Raw genomic sequence first — 7962 nt, 5'->3', positions numbered from 1 at the left:
ATTATAAAAAACCAGCCAACCCTGCTACCAATAGATAACTATCCCCCAATTGGGAGCTTTATCTGAAGCAGAATAGCTACCAACCAAATTATTATAAAAAACCAGCCAACCCTGCTACCAATAGATAACTATCCCCCAATTGGGAGCTTTATCTGAAGCAGAATAGCTACCAACCAAATTATTATAAAAAACCAGCCAACCCTGCTACCAATAGATAACTATCCCCCAATTGGGAGCTTTATCTGAAGCAGAATAGCTACCAACCAAATTATTATAAAAAACCAGCCAACCCTGCTACCAATAGATAACTATCCCCCAATTGGGAGCTTTATCTGAAGCAGAATAGCTACCAACCAAATTATTATAAAAAACCAGCCAACCCTGCTACCAATAGATAACTATCCCCCAATTGGGAGCTTTATCTGAAGCAGAATAGCTACCAACCAAATTATTATAAAAAACCAGCCAACCCTGCTACCAATAGATAACTATCCCCCAATTGGGAGCTTTATCTGAAGCAGAATAGCTACCAACCAAATTATTATAAAAAACCAGCCAACCCTGCTACCAATAGATAACTATCCCCCAATTGGGAGCTTTATCTGAAGCAGAATAGCTACCAACCAAATTATTATAAAAAACCAGCCAACCCTGCTACCAATAGATAACTATCCCCCAATTGGGAGCTTTATCTGAAGCAGAATAGCTACCAACCAAATTATTATAAAAAACCAGCCAACCCTGCTACCAATAGATAACTATCCCCCAATTGGGAGCTTTATCTGAAGCAGAATAGCTACCAACCAAATTATTATAAAAAACCAGCCAACCCTGCTACCAATAGATAACTATCCCCCAATTGGGAGCTTTATCTGAAGCAGAATAGCTACCAACCAAATTATTATAAAAAACCAGCCAACCCTGCTACCAATAGATAACTATCCCCCAATTGGGAGCTTTATCTGAAGCAGAATAGCTACCAACCAAATTATTATAAAAAACCAGCCAACCCTGCTACCAATAGATAACTATCCCCCAATTGGGAGCTTTATCTGAAGCAGAATAGCTACCAACCAAATTATTATAAAAAACCAGCCAACCCTGCTACCAATAGATAACTATCCCCCAATTGGGAGCTTTATCTGAAGCAGAATAGCTACCAACCAAATTATTATAAAAAACCAGCCAACCCTGCTACCAATAGATAACTATCCCCCAATTGGGAGCTTTATCTGAAGCAGAATAGCTACCAACCAAATTATTATAAAAAACCAGCCAACCCTGCTACCAATAGATAACTATCCCCCAATTGGGAGCTTTATCTGAAGCAGAATAGCTACCAACCAAATTATTATAAAAAACCAGCCAACCCTGCTACCAATAGATAACTATCCCCCAATTGGGAGCTTTATCTGAAGCAGAATAGCTACCAACCAAATTATTATAAAAAACCAGCCAACCCTGCTACCAATAGATAACTATCCCCCAATTGGGAGCTTTATCTGAAGCAGAATAGCTACCAACCAAATTATTATAAAAAACCAGCCAACCCTGCTACCAATAGATAACTATCCCCCAATTGGGAGCTTTATCTGAAGCAGAATAGCTACCAACCAAATTATTATAAAAAACCAGCCAACCCTGCTACCAATAGATAACTATCCCCCAATTGGGAGCTTTATCTGAAGCAGAATAGCTACCAACCAAATTATTATAAAAAACCAGCCAACCCTGCTACCAATAGATAACTATCCCCCAATTGGGAGCTTTATCTGAAGCAGAATAGCTACCAACCAAATTATTATAAAAAACCAGCCAACCCTGCTACCAATAGATAACTATCCCCCAATTGGGAGCTTTATCTGAAGCAGAATAGCTACCAACCAAATTATTATAAAAAACCAGCCAACCCTGCTACCAATAGATAACTATCCCCCAATTGGGAGCTTTATCTGAAGCAGAATAGCTACCAACCAAATTATTATAAAAAACCAGCCAACCCTGCTACCAATAGATAACTATCCCCCAATTGGGAGCTTTATCTGAAGCAGAATAGCTACCAACCAAATTATTATAAAAAACCAGCCAACCCTGCTACCAATAGATAACTATCCCCCAATTGGGAGCTTTATCTGAAGCAGAATAGCTACCAACCAAATTATTATAAAAAACCAGCCAACCCTGCTACCAATAGATAACTATCCCCCAATTGGGAGCTTTATCTGAAGCAGAATAGCTACCAACCAAATTATTATAAAAAACCAGCCAACCCTGCTACCAATAGATAACTATCCCCCAATTGGGAGCTTTATCTGAAGCAGAATAGCTACCAACCAAATTATTATAAAAAACCAGCCAACCCTGCTACCAATAGATAACTATCCCCCAATTGGGAGCTTTATCTGAAGCAGAATAGCTACCAACCAAATTATTATAAAAAACCAGCCAACCCTGCTACCAATAGATAACTATCCCCCAATTGGGAGCTTTATCTGAAGCAGAATAGCTACCAACCAAATTATTATAAAAAACCAGCCAACCCTGCTACCAATAGATAACTATCCCCCAATTGGGAGCTTTATCTGAAGCAGAATAGCTACCAACCAAATTATTATAAAAAACCAGCCAACCCTGCTACCAATAGATAACTATCCCCCAATTGGGAGCTTTATCTGAAGCAGAATAGCTACCAACCAAATTATTATAAAAAACCAGCCAACCCTGCTACCAATAGATAACTATCCCCCAATTGGGAGCTTTATCTGAAGCAGAATAGCTACCAACCAATTCCCGATGAAAACATTTCCAATCCAATCCCGTTTATTTGACAGCTTTTCTCATTCCAGCCCATTCCCATAATTTCCATTCCCGTAATTTCCATTCCAGTAATTTCCATTCCCGAATCAAATTATTGGGACTAGATTTAAAATAAACTCTTGACCTTTCCCAATTCAAAATATTATGATCGGATTTAAAATCCGTTATCGTCTTTAACCAATTCAAAATATTGTCAAAATACATTCTCTACCATTTTCGAATTCATAATTACCTTTTCCATCCATACCGAAAATTAGATTTCAATCTAATTCCCACCCATTCCCGCGGTATAAAAATAATAATAATCAGCTAGGCTAATCCCCAAGGCACCACCTTAGACCTAAGTCATCAAGCGATTTTTAAAGACATTAATTCAGGTGGCCGGGTTTCAATGCGAAGGAGGGTGGTGGCAAGCCCTTCACGTAACGCGAGCTAAGTTAACTGTTCAATTCCTAACTTAGACCTACAAATAAGTTAGCATAGAGCAACACCTGACTCCAGCGCTGTGGTGACGGATTTCGGCAACATTTCTACTGAAACTACGGATAAATAATTGAAATCAAAATTTCACAGTTTAAGTTATCTCCTTAAATTTAATCAAGAATGTATTTATTTATAACTAGGGAGAATGTCTATGTCGAGACGGTTTTTAGCCTTTCTCTCAATCCACCCGTTGGTCCCCCCAGTACGCTCCTCCACTTTAAATAAAACGAATAGTCCCGGTATTTCATTGGCTGCTTAAAATTTACGTCACCTAACGCGATGGAAATCAAACGCCGGTGACGTTTGGTCTTTCCCCCCGCGCGAAACGGGGGTTAGGCGTTCAACGTGCCCGGCGATTGTCGCAACGTAATCATTCTTCCTAAATATAAATAAATACATTCTTGATTTAATATAGTAATCTAACTAATAATTTACCTTACATTACCAAAGTTGTATCATGATTTAATTTATAAAACTAGAAATTGTATCCAATTTCACTTTAACAGGATCTTTCGCACCTCAGAATATTTAACAACTTAGAAATGTTAATGCAACAACACCCACAACAACAATCGCGATTCTATTACATGTCTCAAAAAGCTCTTGAAATGGTAAATGCTAAAAATGTTAGATGGGAATCTGATCCTGTTTTTTCGCCTTGTTGTCGCTGTTTATGGATCTGTCGTCGCCTTTTCACGCAACTGTAACAAGAAGAGAGTACAGTACTAGTACTCGTACTACGACTTAGCAACTAAAGCCGGCGTTGGAAGGGGGAAGGGCGGAGAAACTGCGTGGGCTACATTCTTGAAACGTTATCTACTAAAGTGCTGTCGACCGTTCTTTCTTTGGGCGAGGTTCGCAAATATTTCTTCTGATTCCATCAATGGAACAACACCAACCCATCAACATAGATGCTAAAAACGTCAATAAAATCATGGTTTCTAAGTTAAAACTACGAATTTATAAGAATTATTAATTTTTTGCTCTAAAGGAAATTAATAGTTCTTTAAATAAAATATAATTCATAAAATACGCGAAAAAGTAGATAAGTCCATAATTAAAAGGGATAATATAGCTAAACCCTAAACAAATTTGAAGAAATTAAAAAACTTACTAATAACTCGTACCAATAGGTCTTCGAGCAAACAAAAAACGCGAAACTCGGATCAAATAGATCTTCCAGTAATAAACTAAACTAAAAATAAATAAAATAGCCAGAAATTCCAACGGTAGACCGGTTTCGTTCTATTTGGAACTCATCGGTACCGTGCGGGAAATCTGGCTGTCAAATCTAATATAATATAATTCATAGCCGATTGTAGAGTTTGTGCGGCTGCGACTGGACATATAAATGGTTTGTCTATGTTTTCTCTTTATACTGCCAAAGCTGAGAATTTTCTATTCATAGATCTGGCAGCATTTTTCAACAGGGGGCCAAGACAGTCAGAGAGAGGTTTATTTAAGCGCCTATTAGGGTTAGCAAATCCATAAAAGTTATCGCCGCGGAATAAAGCATTATTATTTTTAATAAGAAAAAGGGTATCTTCTACGAAATTTGAAAATGTCTTCTATTCGATTAAACCGTTATATCAAATTTACGGATTTGAAAATACGTCACCAAAAGAAATTAATTTAGGGTTAGCAATCTGTCACCAAAAGAAATTAATATATTTTCAGTTAGCAATCTTCATAAATGTTAGCGCCGCGGAATAAATATTATTATTTTCGTCAAGCCGTTGTTATTAACCCGACGTAATCAATTTCAGATACAGGAACCCGCTTTTAAAACCGGGAAAATATTTCCGGATGCCTACCGCATTTTCCGCTTTAGAATTTAGTCAGAATTGTCTTAGCGCTGAATGTCGCTTAAAACCCAGACACGCGTGACCAGTGGCGCCGCCATAATTTTTTCCCACGTAGGCACTACAATTTCGGGCCCCCTCTTGCCCACCAATTTTTAATATATTTACTTTAACCATAAGTAACATAATAAACATAAATATGACACTACCTATTTAACTAATGCATTTTTTTTAATAATGGTCTTTGGAAATCGCCGAGTGATACAGCCAAGGCCCAAAAAAATTTGTAATACTTTAAAAATGTAAATAACGCTTACTTTGTGCATTATTATATAAGGAGATAAAAATAACTATTATAAACATTAAAAATTAGCTTGTTATTTTCGAATTTAAAACATGTGTTTTCGCTGGTATGAATAACCATCTGAAACTATACTACTACTATAACTAACAAAGTTACTTTGTCAACTTATATACAGGGTGATTCAATAATCAGTACAGAAATTTCTGGTGGTTGTAGGGGATGAGCTGAGAAGTATGCAGGTTTTTGTCGCGTTTCTCTGCGACGAGTTTAAAGAGCGCTAGAGGGCTTCAAAGTTTGACCTACTACCCCCTGGAAGTAGGCTGCTGGAAGCACGCACCCACGAAGCAGGAAAAAAACTATTTCAGGGCTTATTACCTGCCCATTCGAAACTATCGCGAGATTGAACGGCGTAGCTAGTTATTATGGTGGACTCAAAATATCGTTTAATAGATCCAGATTGGCTCTTAATTAGAGTCTCTTCCATTTTGCGTTTTCTCCGCTTTTGGAAACCAGATGGGGTTTTTCTCAAACTTATTTTAAACTAGGTTGTCTCAAACGAGGTCCCAAAATTAATTTAATCCTACACTATTTTACAATATTTATATATATATAATTTAACTACGATCGCGAGTTCTAAATTGCTGCTTTATCGTACGAAAACAGACTGGAAAATGAAGATATGTGAAAATGGTAAAGGATTTTTGAAATAGGCTCTACAAACCTAAAAACAGACTGTTAACAAAAAAGAGAAAGTGAGTCACCCTTTTGTTCTTTGAAATAATACACTACATGTCTACATCTCTGCAACTGACGGTCATTTCAAAATAGTCGTCAAAATATACCGAAGAGTCTAGTCACAAGATAGCTTGTTGTTTGTTTATTTTTCTCTCTGTCGCACCTTTGCGATTTCGTGTTTCGTCTAGCCACGCCCGTAACTACCCCTCAGCGGGAGGAGAAGTTGCGTTTTTGCTTACGCGCTTACCCCTGGTATTATACAATGGGTATTAGCCTTTTTAAATGGAGTAAATATAAACCCATAAAATATGTGCATTAGTTGATAGTCACTAGTTTGAAATTTTTCAGCAAATTCTCTATAAATTCGGCTACGGAAAATTTACCAATATGAAAAAATAGGGCCCCCTTTTTTTAATAAATTTGGGGCCCCCTCTAGTTTTCCACGTAGGCACGTGCCTACTCGTGCCTATTGCTAGCGGCGCCACTGCGCGTGACGTAGGAGCAGCATATATTTTTAAGTCACCTCCTACTTTATTACAATACTAACTTTTATAAAAAAGTAAGCTTTAGGAAATTTGAAATAAGTTACGTACAATTATAAAAATATTTTTGAAACACCTTAAGCTCATTATTAAAACTGTTATATTTAAAAACAACCGACCTTGTTGTTTTTAAATAAAACAGTTTTTACTTACGCATTAATCTCGTGATTTATTCGTTATTTACGTACAATTATTCCACCAAACCGTTCAAGGTCAGAAATAAAATAACTTATATATCATATTAATTAAAATAAAAAGGCTTAAGCCTTTGTCTAACCTTAGTTTTGATCAGCCTAGCTAATCATCTTCTTTTATTTAATAAACAAATATAACCAAATATAACCAAGTATACTTTATTTTAATTAATTTAACAACACATATAGAATTGCTCAACCAAACTTTAAAAATTATATATACATATGTTATAGTAATTTTCCAATTTGTTCCTATCGATCTTTATAAATTCCAGAGAAGTAAAAAAATTAGCGCTCATTTTCTGTGCAGTATAGGAAAACTTGGAACCACGCCTAAAACCATACCAGGAATAAAAATAATTATAATTACCAAACTAGAAGTAATTCAAGCCGTAACGTCTCGAGCAGTTCTCCTTTTAAAGAAAGCAATATCTTTAATGATTTTGACAGCCGTCAAGATAATTCTAGCTTCGAATTCTAGTCATAAGGGAAGATGAGGTGGACCAAAAGACGTCCTATTTTTGGAAGGGGGTGGGGCCAAATAGGGAAGTTCGGACATAACCAAAAAATCCTCTAATCGTCACTTCTTAAAGACTCCAAATTAAGTTTTATTACTCAGAAACTCTTTTAATGGCGGCGAGATGTTTGCCTCGCGTATACCCTATTCCAGCTCAAACGACCATCCATCGCGAAAGCGGCGTATATGACGTTATCTTACGCACTCGCAAACTGTACTCGCTCTATGGGCTTCCATCGTGTAATCCCAACTAAACCCGATCGCTAATCTTAAGACTGTATTTGAACTAATGGGCAGCCGCATTTTAAGCGCTGCTCTTTTTGGGAGTTGACCAATTTGCGCGGGACATAAAAGGGCTCTTACTTGATAAAAATAGTCGGTACTTAACCTCCGCCCTTTCGCCGAACCCAACTGGACATTTAACGAAAACATAATACTCTAAATGGACCTTCGTCCTTTGAAGACGTTGATGGGCCCAGCTAGTTGCCAAAATATAATAGCCGACGTACCTGTCTACCTAAATCATACTCTCGTAAATTTTTGAAAGAGGACATCGGTTTTATGGTCG

Source organism: Leiobunum rupestre, chromosome 5, assembly GCF_980474605.1.
Source record: "Leiobunum rupestre chromosome 5, qqLeiRupe1.1.hap1, whole genome shotgun sequence".
In the NCBI taxonomy this organism is placed as follows: domain Eukaryota; kingdom Metazoa; phylum Arthropoda; class Arachnida; order Opiliones; family Sclerosomatidae; genus Leiobunum; species Leiobunum rupestre.
This window is presented reverse-complemented; position numbering follows the sequence as displayed.